The sequence below is a fragment of the Mirounga angustirostris genome, unplaced genomic scaffold (assembly GCF_029215605.1).
Source record: "Mirounga angustirostris isolate CCGP_5_RB_7025 unplaced genomic scaffold, mMirAng1.0.hap1 SCAF_13, whole genome shotgun sequence".
Taxonomy (NCBI): Eukaryota; Metazoa; Chordata; class Mammalia; order Carnivora; family Phocidae; genus Mirounga; species Mirounga angustirostris.
The window spans coordinates 91287545-91300674 of record NW_026991721.1 but is presented as its reverse complement, the minus strand read 5'-3'; the positions used below and the strand labels follow the sequence as shown (position 1 = coordinate 91300674).

The 13130-nt window shown below is 47.8% G+C and overlaps 1 protein-coding gene across 1 annotated transcript in view; it reads right to left on the bottom strand.

The window, feature by feature from the left end:
- CLMP (CXADR like membrane protein) overlaps nt 1–13130 on the bottom strand; it is a 98809-nt gene that overhangs the window by 69564 nt on the left and 16115 nt on the right.

Genomic DNA, 13130 nt, shown 5'->3' with positions numbered 1-13130 from the left:
TCCTAGCAATTCCTCCAGCTGACTTTGGGGACAGTGCTCTTTTTACCCAACCCCAGGTCTGCAGGATAGGTGCCAGATCCTCCTCTAATCTTTCCTCCTCCTAGGCACTAAGAGAGCTTGAGGTCTTCCTAGGACCCATGGAATCTATGCCCTCTCCCCACACAGAGACCACGGAAATCACAATGATGCCAAGGGCAGAACCTGGTCAACAACCAGACTGGACTATGGACGCTGTCAAGCCGTTTCCCTTTTCCAAGCTCTGTTAAAAGTTTGCTGCTTCCGGGCGCCTGGGTGGCTCAGTTGGTTAAGCGACTGCCTTCGGCTCAGGTCATGATCCTGGAGTCCCAGGATCGAGTCCCGCATCGGGCTCCCTGCTCGGCAGGGAGTCTGCTCCTCCCTCTGACCCTCCCCCCTCTCATGTGCTTTCTCTCATTCTCTCTCTCTCAAATAAATAAATAAATAAAATCTTTAAAAAAAAAAGTTTGCTGCTTCCAATTTGCAGAAAACGGTCTTAAATTAGATCTCAAGGGAAAATAAAAGAAAAATTCAGGGGCATAGGGACTGAATTCCCTACCGCAAAGACATACGGGCTCATCTTACATTAAAACTCCACTAAATACTCTTGATTTGAGGCCCCGTCGATCTTTCCATTCATTCCACCATCCAACCTCCCTTTGGTCCTGGCTTGTTCTTACCTCGCAAGCCTGAAGGGGGAGCCATTGAGCCCACGCTCTGGGACATCCATGGTGTTTGGAGGTAGGGAGGTTTCTAGTAGTTACCGCCAGCCTCCCCTGGGCCAGGTACCTCTCCTCCAGCTTCATCACTTTCGTCCAACCCCAGGGCTACACCCTCTTCAGAGGAATTGACTATAAATGGTCATCAGGGGGAAGCGGCCAGAATGCCAAGAGCTATAAGCCTGACAGAGTTTGTGTATCAGCCTGACAGCTTCAATAGCCCAGAGTCTACATGGAATCCCAAACAGCCCTTGTTTCTTCCTCCCCAACCCCGGGCTGCCTGCCTGCCTCCTTGGCCTTGTTTAAACATGGGAGAGCAGGCTGCATTTGGACGAGAAGGCTGGTGACCTTTCCTCGGTGCGGGAGCGCAGGTCAGCAAGTCACTGCTCAGCCTGAACGTGGGTTGCTTTCCCGAGTATAGGTCTTCCTGATTTCTAGAAACCGGGGGCCATAGGAGTTTTATCATCTCAGAAGTCTGCTGCCAAAAGTGAGACATGTCCATGAGCAGTGTTAACTCTTGGGGTCTGCATGTAGTAATAATTACAGCAAACATGACTGCATGCCACCTAATGTGGACATAGCGTCTCGCATGGCCCTTGGCACATAGTCAGTACTCAATAAGCGATAGCTATCATTATCAATAGTCTTCTAGATCTTAGAGAACATCCTACGAAGAGGTATCTGTCTGCTTTTCTTTCTTTCTCTTTTGGCTTTTGGCAGCTGAGGAAACAGGCGCTCAGAGGAGTTCAAAGACTTACTCAAGGTTTCATGGCTATGGAGTCAGAAAGAGTATGTGCAGCCAGGATGGTTTCGTTGGAGAGATTATTCTGCATCGCTCTTACCAAGGATTACAGTCCCAACTCTGAATAAGTCCCCACCCCCTTCTCCTTCTGGGCTTGTAGTATGAGTTGACATCAATGATCTCTAAGGATCCTTCCAATATAATCTGCTGTGACTTGGAATTGCCAATCTCAGGGAGAGGGGGAGCACCTCCCTGGCTGAGAAATTTGCCTCCTTCCACGTCTAACAGAAAGCTGTTGCAGATCGGGGAGGATGATGACGTTCCTTCAGAAGGAACTTGGGCTTGAAGAGCTTGGGCTCTCTTACCAGGCCCCAGGTAAGACGGACTACGTGGGGTGAAGGATGCTTCAGAGAGCAGAATGCCTGTTCTTCAACTAAGGACACCAGCCTGCCAAGGTGGGCAAAGGAATTGGGACTGGAGAAACTTCTCCCAAAGAACCTGAGCTGAACATGCTATCAGCACTTGGAAATCTACCGCCATTAGTTCCTCTTTCCACTTCAGCCTCTGCCCTCCTCACGTCCACTAAGCAATACATGGGCTTCCCCATGTGCTATGGCATCGCACCCCAAAGCTGAGGCCAGGGTATTCCAGCTTCAGCCGGAAACACCAAAGGACAGCCACCCACACCAGGTTCTCCCCATGCACATTGGGATTCAACTGGCTTCATTTTGTGGCTTTTCTCTGAAAGTCCTTTCCCTCCAGTCTTGGAAACAACTGTGGTAGCTGGCTAGTTACATAGGACAGGGCTGTTGTTGGGAGTCTGAGGACCCCTGGGGCTGTTTTCCTCCCTAACGTTTCCATTGTGCTGCAGTGCCTCTGGGAGAGGGACAGGGCAGCCAGCCAGCTGTCTCTGCCCAATAGTCAGCACCCTTCCTAACTCCACCCTTTCCCGGTCAAAATTCACCTCCTCCAAGAAGCCCTCTGAGATAGGATCCGGCAGCACTGCCTTCTGGGCCCGCCCCCTCTGTGGAATTTACAGGATTCATATGCTACTACTTATGTTCTCACTTATATTTCTCTGAGGTTGGTGCTATCTCAGGTTTCTACTTTTTTTTCTTCTCTATTTTGTGTATCCCATTAGATAAGGAGGCCTTTAGGAACAAAAAGCCCTGAGTCTCCTCACCTCCCTCAGTCCTGAGTTTTGCAGCATCTAACCAGGATCAGGGCATGTGAGAGGGCTGTGGGGAAATCCCTGGTCTTCAGAGACCTTGGCCCTACATAAGGAGGGGAGGGGCAGAACAGAGCTGGTCCCCCAAAGGACCAAGTGTCTATTTTTGCACCCTGAAAATGAGCTGTCGGGCCCCTGCTGGGGAATAGCCTCACACACTGGGCTCCCCAGAGGCAGCTGGGCTCGGAAGGTCCAGGAGGAGGTGCAAAGAGGGAGAGATTCCGCTTTGGCTGTGAGGGGCCTCTGGGAATCCCAGGGGAACCAGCAGGCCTCATATATATTTATGTGAACTTCAGATGCTAATGAGTGCTGTGAAGCCAAGAGCCCTGCTGGGCGTGGGGAGCAGTTGGCCCTACTCTTAACACAGTCTTCTTTGTCTGCAGGGCCTTAGGTTCAAATTGCAGATCTGGGTTTGGAAGTCCAGCTGACATGGAAACTTGCCCAGGCCTATAGCAGAATCACAGTGGGCTCTGGGAGAAAGCAGAGCTTCCGACCCTGTTTCCTTGGACAATGCCCTGAAACCCAGGTGTGGCTGTGGTCACCTAGTCTACCTTCCAGGCTCCAAGAAGGGTGGTGCCCAACTCCTCTCAGACAGGGAGGTTTTTACCCTATTCGGAAGGCATCACCTTCCTCCAACCCCCCTGCCCCCAGTCACTCACCTATTCCAGTAATAACTTGTGCAAGTTCCTCCTTTTGGCTAACTGAAATCTGTTCTGCTGCAAGGAAGCCTGCTTTTCCTTGCTGCTTGTAGGAAGGAAGGTCGGTCCGCAGCCATCTTACAGACTACCTCCTTGGCATGAGAACCCCCACTGCCTCCTCTGTCGCAGCTCACCTACCAGTTCCTTTATCTCTTCATCCCTGGGCACCTACTCTGTGCCAGGCAGCACGCATACCAAGACAAACTCCATTCTCACAATCATATGGTCTTACGTGGGGAGAGAGGCAGGGGGAGGGAGCAAGAGACAGAAGACACATTTATTACAACAAGTGATATTTGCTAAAATGGTGCTATGGACCAAGTCTTCGGGAGCAGAGCCAACAGCAACAAGCTCACCTCTGAGCCTGGCCATCAAAGCCAAGTAAGACATTCCCCGGGTGAAAAAGGAGGCCAAAGGGTGTTCTAAGCAGAGGGAAGACTGGGCATGTAGACCAGAAGATCTGAAAGGGTCTGCCTCCTGGGAAACAGCAAACCACACGAAGGAGTTTGAACCCTGTCTTCCAGTCTAGAGGCAACAGGCCGCCGAAGCCCGTGTTAAGCCAAGGGCATTAACCTTGGTCAGCTTCACGTCCCAGAGGGGAACCCTGGAGACCGTACAGGCTGGGCTGGGAAGGGAGTGGGACGAGAGGAGGAAGGGCGGCTGGGAGTCTGCTGGGCTTATTCAGGCAAGAGACAAAGCCAGTTAAGGAGGAGTGACGCTTATTTAAGCCATTTTTAAAGTAATGTTTAGAAAATAAAACTTACACCTACTGGGGCGCCTGGGTGGCTCAGTCGGTGAAGCGTCTGCCTTCGGCTCAGGCCATGATCCCAGGGTCCTGGGATCGAGTCCTGCATAGGGCTCCCTGCTAGGCGGGAAGCCTGCTTCTTCCTCTCCCACTCCCCCTGCTTGTGCTCTCTCTCTTTCTCTATCAAATAAATAAATAAAATCTTAAAAAAAAATAATATGGCCAATCTTGTTTAAGAAAAATAATAAATAAATAAAACTTACACCTACTTATTATGACAAACCTGGCAAATAAGGACAAAAATAATGGAAGAAAAGAACTATCACCAGTAAAATTTCCTTCCAGTCCTTTTTCTGTGCATTTACATACACACAAAGCAGTGATTGTTCTATATGTATAGTTCTGTAGCGCTTTCATCACTTTCATTACTCAACACAATAGCAAAAGCATTATCCAAGTCATGAAAATCTTTGTTATGTTTTGCTAACAGCATTATATTCAACTGTATAGATTAATGATGCATAATTCACTTAGCCATTATGCTATTTGGGGACATTTAGTGTGTGCCTGTGTTTTTACTGCAGTAAACATTTTTTTAAATTTCTTTAAGAAAAATTTTTAAAAGATTTTATTTATTTATTTGACAGAGAGAGAGAGCGCACAAGCAGGGGGAGCAGCAGAGGGAGAGGGAGAAGCAGGCTCCCCGCCAAGCTGGGAGCCTGACGTGGGATCATGACCTGAGCCAAAGGCAGACGCTTCACCGACTGAGCCACCCAGGCGACCCTGCAGTAAACATTTTTGTCATAAACATACATTCTATCTGATTATCTTTTTTTTTTTTAAGATTTTATTTATTTATTTGAGAGAGAGAGACTGAGAGAGAGAGAGCATGAGCGGGGGGAGGGTCAGAGGGAGAAGCAGACTCCTTGCCGAGCAGGGAGCCCGATGCGGGACTCGATCCCGGGACTCCAGGATCATGACCTGAGCTGAAGGCAGTCGCTTAACCAACTGAGCCACCCAGGTGCCCTCTATCTGATTATCTTTAGCATAGGTTCCCAATGATGGCATTATTGGGCCAAGGCTGTGAGTGTTTTTAATTCCTGAAGCAGACTTCTAAACTGTTCTTTTTTTTAGACAGAGAGAGAGGGAGAGAGGGAGTGCGAGCAGGGAGGGGGTGACAGAGGGAGAGGGAGGGAATCTCAAGCAGACTCCAGGCTCAGGGCAGAGCCTGACATGGGGGCGACCTCACTCACGATCCTGAGACCATGACCTGAGCCGAGATCAAGAATCTGATGCTTAACCAACTGAGCCACCCAGGCGCCCCTCTAAACTGTTCTTTAAAATGGTTTGTGCTGATTGTATCCCCACTAATGACGGAGGAGCCTTCTCGGAGGGACCATCTGAAGGGGCCACAGTCTTCCTCTTCACCGTTTGATGACACCTTTCCAGGGGGCAGGACACATTACCCCTTGCACCCTTGGGCACAGACCAGGAGCCTCTCTCTCCTCTTTAGCATTTCCTCAAAGCCAACACTCTCTTTTCCCAGATTTCCCAGAGTAATGATCAGTGAGAGCAGATACGGTTTGCCTTAACCTCTTAGAAAGAACTCATTTCTGGGATAGGACGGCAGGTCCAGGATTATTCCAAAGTGAGCCCCATGTCACCAATGCTCGGAAGATCAGTGCCGGCATGAGTCAGAGCATAAGCAACTAACTGTTCATGATCCAGGCCTGCTTTTCCTATGGCTGAAGCCACGGCATAGCCTGGATTTCTGGGAGACTCCCTGGTTCCGTCCTGTTATTGCTGAAGCATTCTTATGCTAGTCAGACCGCAAACTTGCTTATGTTTGTAAAGCAGTCTTATATGAATATATTCATGGACACATGCAGATGTGAGCTGACAAGTCTCTGTGCACGCCAGATGGAAGTCTGTGCCTAATAACCACAAGGGAATGATTGCACAGGGCCTGGCTCGTTACAAACATTTTAACGTATATGATCTCATCTGGAGAGTTGGTGTGGTTAGGAAGGGAAAAGAGCACAGGCTTTGCAACAAGATATATACAGGGCTGTGACTTTGGCCAAGTTTCTCCGACTCTAAGAGCCCTGCCTTCCTCCTTTGTGAAATGGGAGTTGTGTCCTCATTTTGCAGGGGTCGTGCTTGCTTGCGGTAAGTGACATAAGCAACAGCAAAATGGAGCTCTCCAAAGGCTCCCCACCTACCCATCAAATTTTTTTTTTTTAAGATTTTATTTATTTGAGAGAGAGAGAGCACATGAGGGGGGGGAGGGTCAGAGGGAGAAGCAGGCTCCCTGCTGAGCAGGGAGCCCGATGCGGGACTCGATCCCGGGACTCCAGGATCATGACCTGAGCCGAAGGTGGTCGCTTAACCAACTGAGCCACCCAGGCGCCCACCCATCAATTTTTTAAATTCCAGCTCTATGAGTCTAAACTTCTGCAAACCTTAAGCTCTCTACCTGACAGAGAGGCCAGGACTTACCTTCAGAGTAAGCTCTTCTTACACCTACTTCATTGCTTTTCTCACTACAATACGCTTCCTCATATTGCCCTCCAAATGCAGCTCTCTGGGAGTGGGAAGGAGTTTGAAAATTTTTCCCACATGGAATAGGAGGTGCCAACTATGGCCTTCTTTCCTATTCAGGGAAACAAGATGGTTCAGAGGAAGGAGCAACACAAGCAAAGATCATCTGGACTTTAAGCACATTCTATCCTGAATCTGGCACCTCTCCCACCTGGATACTAAAGCGCTACCTCCTGAAATGTACTATTTCTCATCTAGGCCTGACACTGGGTCTCCTTCAACTGATTTTATATTAAGCTTTGGAAAAATAAATAACAGAGTCTCCCACTTGCTTCCTTCTTTTGGAGATGTGTTTGGTCTCTGGGGAGATTTTGCAGTGGATGACCTCACTGGCCCGTTCATTTTCTGAAGAAGGCCCTTCTGTCTAGAGGCAGCATCCTAACGTGGTTTATATTCTCTTTCTGTTTCAGGCCCCATGGATTTCCTTTAATCTAGAAATTAGGAAAACACTTAGGGTTGGTTTTTTGGGGTTATTTTTTTAATGGTTGTTTAGGGTTATTTAATTCATACCCTGTTACTCAATCCAGCATTCCTTCCCCTGGCCTAAGCCATCTGGTTTGTGTTCATTGTGAAACATGATAGTGGGATATTAAGCTTTTGAAAGTTCAGGCAGGAAAAGGGGTGGTGGGGGGGGTGGAGGCTCTAACTTGCAAAAGTGGTAGCATTTCCTCCATCTTTCCTGACCCACAAATGTAGTTGGAAGCACTTTAGCTTTGGCTGGATTGTGATTTACTTGGGCCATTGCATTTGTCAATAAAGGCTGCAAGCTTGTGAGTCTCAGCTGCAACTGGAACCAAAACTCGGGTCCCGCATATCAAAGAAACTTCAGAGGAAGATGTTTCTCGTCTGGATCCTGCATCAAGAGCTACTCTGAAGGATCAAGTCCTGGCCTCTGCATCAGGAGCAAACTTCAAAGTTCACAGAAGTTTTGACTCCTTTCGCTGTTGAGTTGCCTCAAGAAGTTTTCTCATCTGGTGGTTTTCTTTTTTCTTCCCCCCCCCTTTTTAAAATTTATTTATTTAAGTAATCTCTATACCCAATGTGGGGCTTGTACCTGCGACCCCAAGATCAAGAGTCGCACGCTCCTCTGAGTGAGCCAGCCAGGCGTCCTTCATCTGGTGATTTTTCTAAATCTAGGGTATAAATGAGCACCAAGGGTCCATATGAAATTTTCAGAGCTTCATAGGGAAGAAAAAATATAAATGATGCAACATGTATGGTATAAAATGAAGTAATAATAAAATAGTTAGAATGGCACCCAGCATATAGTTAGCACTCAGGACATAGTTGTTGTTAGTTGTTGTAGAAAGAGTTGTTCTTGTATGGTTGTCATTTTGTCTTTTTGTTATTCTTGTTGTTGCTGAAATACCATTTCTTTTTAGGAACAATTTTAACAGCATGATGGTAGTTCATATTTTTGTTTCATATCTGTAGTTAGCCATATTTGAAAAGTGGGCCCCAATGTCTTGTCCAAATTTATTTTGGTCCCTGAAATCTAAAAGTCTGAGATACACTGACTTAGTCATGCTTATGCTTTCTTTTCTTTTTTAAGATTTTATTTATTTATTTGACAGAGAGAGCACAAGCAGGGAGAGCAGGAGAGGGAGAAGCAGGCTCCCCACTAAGCAGGGAGCCTGATGCGGGGCTCGATCCCAGCACCCTGGGATCATGACTTGAGCCAAAGGCAGATGCTTAACGATGAGCCACCCAGGAACCCGGCATGCCTATGCTTTCAAATCAAATTTTGTCTAATCTGTCAATGAATTCCTTTTCAAGTGACCTGAAGGAAATTTAACCACCTTTCCACATCTGTCTATAAGGAATGGAGATCTCTGGACAAGGAATTAGACTGATGGCCCATGAGCACCCCAGCCCTGTAGAGTTTTTTCTAAGGTCGAGATTGAGCAAATGGGACCCCAGTTGCTGAGACCTACATCCCATTCCTCCAAACTATTCTCTCCCCTTCTACTACCTGTTCTTCTGACTCATTTGCACCTGCTGGAACCACTGGAGGCGGGAGCTTTGTCTCGCTTGAGAGATAGCCTCCCCAGTCACAGCAATTGATTTCCCTCTATGAGCCTAGCCAGCTTTCTCAAGCCTCGCCTTCACTTAGAATTAACAGAGTATCTAAAGAAGACAGTGCATGTATCTCCTTGGCTCTATTTAAATCACACGAGTGAGAATCAACCATTGTGGGTGTAATACTTCACATGTGACATCTGGTGTAACGTACGTTCAGCTCTGAGTCCTCCCATTACAGAGCAACATAGCTGTTCCTGGAAGTTTAGGACAGGTGGGTCATTCATTCATTTGTTCAGCAAGTATGGTTGCGTACCATGGGTGAGATACAGCAGGGGATACAAAGAAGGAGCAAACCAGGATCGTGCTTTCAGAGAGCTTACAGTGAAAGAAGACGTGTGTGAACAATTATATTTCAAAGGGTAGAAGGTGCTTGCTGACAAAATGGAAAGTTCATGGCAGTCTAGAGCAGACAGAGATTACTCCAACTGGGGGGGAATGAGGACAATCTTAGGGTAAAGATAGTATTCAAGCCATTTCAGCCATCCTCAGTGTTTGCGTTCAGAACCCTTCCCTGGAAATCCTCACTACTTTGGGGGGCTTTGCTCTTTTGATGCAGTGTGTACTGGGGATGGGGGTTCAGGAGGCAAGGACAGGGTGGGGAAGATGGGAGGTGGACACTGACCCCATGGCTCCTGTCTTCTGGGTCTCCTCTTGGAGGTTCTGGTGGGACATCTCATTCTTGCTGAATTGAGAACGCTGAAATTTGAGGCCTGAGCTGGAAGACCAGTCCCACTGGGTTCTATTTTCAGCCCCAAGAACTTGATGGCTAATTTTTGCTTGAACCCAAATGGAAGGTACATGGGAATCTAGAGAAGCCAAACAGGGCTGGAAATGTGGGCTCTGGATCAAAATAAATCAGGAGGTCTAAGAGGCTGAAGGGTCCTACCCCATCTGGACCATCTGGGTCAACACCTTCCCCAAGGCTTCCTAGGGATTGAAGATGGGTTTTCATCTTGTCCTTGCCTCCTGAATGCCCACCCCCAATACACACTGCATCAAAGGGAGCAAAACACCCCAAAGGAGCGATTTCCAGGGAAGGGCTCTGAATGCAAAGACAGAGGCTTGCTCTAGGATCGCTCAAATGGCTTTCATCTACTGCCCACCCCCCTGAAGATCAGAACCTCAAAAATTCATTACTAGGGCTGCCAGCCTTTTGGATTTACAACATATATTTAAAATATCTTGATTATGGTGATGGTTTCATGGGCATATACATATACCAAAACATAATAAACTGTAGACTTTAAATATGAGCTGTTTATTGTATGTTTGGTGTATCTCAATAATTGAGGCTGGGGTTTTTTAAGTACTTAGGATTGATGTCAAATAACCTCCCCAGAGGGGCGCCTGGCTCAGTCGGTTGAGTGTCTGACTCTTGATTTCAGCTCAGATCATGATCTCAGGGTCGTGGGATCAACCCCAAGGCAGGCTCTGTGCTCAGCGTGGAGTCTGCTTGAGATTCTCTCTCTCCCTCTCCCTCTGTCCCTCCCCTTGCTCTCTCTCAAATAAATAAAATCTTCAAAACAAAACAAAACCTCCCTAGACCAATGCCCTCAATACCTCCAGACCCCACTCTCCTGCCAAATCAGGCTTCCCTGAAGGGCCCTGTTTAGTGCTAAGTTAGTCTGTAGGGGAGGCCAAGCGTGCCAACACAATACAGATAGTTAGGATGGGAGAACAGCCAAATTTGCATCATTTCCCACTCGGATTCCCACTGTCCTCATTCCATCCCTTCACCCCAGGCTTCTCCATCATTTTCACAGCCTAGGAGACCCAGGCTCAAATCCTAGCTTGCTGTCACTTACTGAGTGACATTGAACAAATTACTTTTCCGGGTTTCGGCATCTCATACATCTATAAAATAGAGAGATCTTTGGGCTCTTATGGAGATTAATTCAGTCTACATATTGGGTGCCTGACACATGTCATGACTTCGGTTAATTATGGTTAGCCCTACTATTATAATAGCTAGGGGGAACAGTTCAAGGAAACTGGAGGGTTTGTTTCAGAAAGAGCAGAGCAGGAGGGGAGACATACATGAAAAGACCTCCTTCAGCTATTCACAGGGCCTTGGGGTAGGAGAAAGATGTGTGGCTATAATACAGTAGAAAGGACATTGTCTCTGCAGCTTATTGGCTGTGTGTCTTGGGACCAGTCACTTAAACCCCTTCCTCTGAGCTGCAGTTTCTGTATTTGGTTTTGGGGCTTTTTTTTGATTTTTTTTTTAAGATTTTATTTACTTATTTGACAGAAAGAGAGCAAGCACAAGCAAGGGGAGTGGCAGGTAGAGAGAGAAGCAGGCTCCCCGCTGAGCAAGGAACCTGATGCAGGACTCAATCCCAGGACCCTGGGATGATGACCCGAGCCGAAGGCAGACACTTAACCGACTGAGCCACCCAGGCGTCCCTGCACTTTCTGTATCTGTCAAGTAGGGATTGAGACTACGTACTTCGGGGTGTGGTTGTGAGAAGTGCAGTGCGTGAGGTGACACGGATGTGAAAATGTCTAGCACAATGCCTTTTAAAATATCACTTTATAAAGTGGAGGGCCCTTTACTTGCAAGGCCATTGTGACCGTTATTAATCTTTGTAGCCTCAGTTGGGGGCAGTTTCCGGGAAGGCTGCCTCCATCACAGAGGAGAAGTCCTTCCCAGTGCTAAGCGCTAGCTCAGAGTGGAAGCATTTGTAAGTACTGAGCTTCCTGTTGTTCTCTCCAATGAAGGACAGATGCTCATCTTCCAGAAAGGGATTTCTGCTAGGTGGAAGCTGGAACAGACAGATATAAAAGTTTTCAACAGGTTTTCATTTAATCTTGTGCGTCAGGAGGAAAGGAACAGGGAAGGGTGGGGGTGGGTGGAGGCTGCAGTAATCAGCTGACGTCCCTTCTAAAAGCGGCTACCATGGCAAACCCTATAGCAGCCTGAGGAAACATGCTAAATCCAAGCAACGGGCACATTTTTTTCCCGTGAGGCAGAGTGAGCGGTAGTGGGTGTGCTGGAGATCACACCTCGAGGCTGCGTGTGTTAGGGGGAGGTTTGGAGATTCTGGGGGAACCACTCTTGTCTCTCAAAGCAAGAACTGTCATGGCCTATCATGGGAAGGCCGGCAGCAACCAAGCTGGCTGTGATCAGCTGGGGCAGCGGATAGCAGCATGCGCGCTCTTCGCAATCTCTAATTCAGGAGGATGTAGTCCTGCAAACCAGTCTTTGAAGATGTGCACAGGCTTCCAGATCCCTGGGGTTGGTGAGCTGCTGGACGAGCCTGGGGCTAGCAGTGGGGATACAGGGCTGGAGTCCCAGCTCTGCTATTAACTATCCATATGATCTAAGGAAAGCTGCCTAACCTCTGTAAGCCTCAGTTTCTCTCCCTCCATCTCTCCCTTCCTTCGTGAACAGTATTTTCCACAGACCAGCAGAGCTGGCTGGGAACTGGGAAACAGAATCTGAGCCCACCACTCCCCGCCCCCCACCACCAGATCTACTAAAGCAGAGTTGCATTTTAACAAGATCCCCAAGTGAGTAATAAGCACCTGAAAGTCTGAGAAACACTGGCTTAGAAGACTTGAATAGTACTCAATTTATGGCACCAGCTTTATAGTCAAACTACCCGGGGCCAAACCCTAACTTCATGGCTCGCTAGCTCCACAACCTTCAGCAAGAGCTTAACCTCTGTAGGGTTCCGTGTTCTCCTCTGTGAAATGGAATCCTGATAGTTCCTACTCAGTAGAGTGGCTAACGGGATTAAATACAATAACATGCGATGACCTCTGCACATAATAGGAGCTCACGATGACTTTCAGCATCTATAAACTTTCTCTGTTGCTAAGCATGCCATACAGGAAAGAGCACACGTGTTTGTTCATCACACCTGTACTGAGCATCTAGCTCTGTTCTTAGCATGGAGGAAACAGAAGTCGATGACACAGGCAAAGCCCAGACTCTTGTAGAAAAGAACAAGAGGTAAGTGCATGAACGGAGATAAAAAGAATATTTCAGACTGTGATAAATGTTACAGAGCAAATATAACCGGGTAATGTGACAGTGAGCAGGCAGAGCTCTGGTTAGACCAGGGAGGGTGGGGGGGGGCTCAGGAAAGGCCTCACTTGGGGCGGTATTTGCCCTGAAACCTAGAAGGCAAGGAGCCAGCCTTGCAAAAATCAGGGGAAAGAGCATCCCTGGAGGAGGGAAGAACAAATGTAAAGACCTGGAGCCTGCAGTGAGTTTGGCATCTTGGGGACAGAGACCTGGGCAGGGTCAGACTGTGTGGGGTCTATTCCAGTGCAAGGGAAAGCAGTGAGGGCC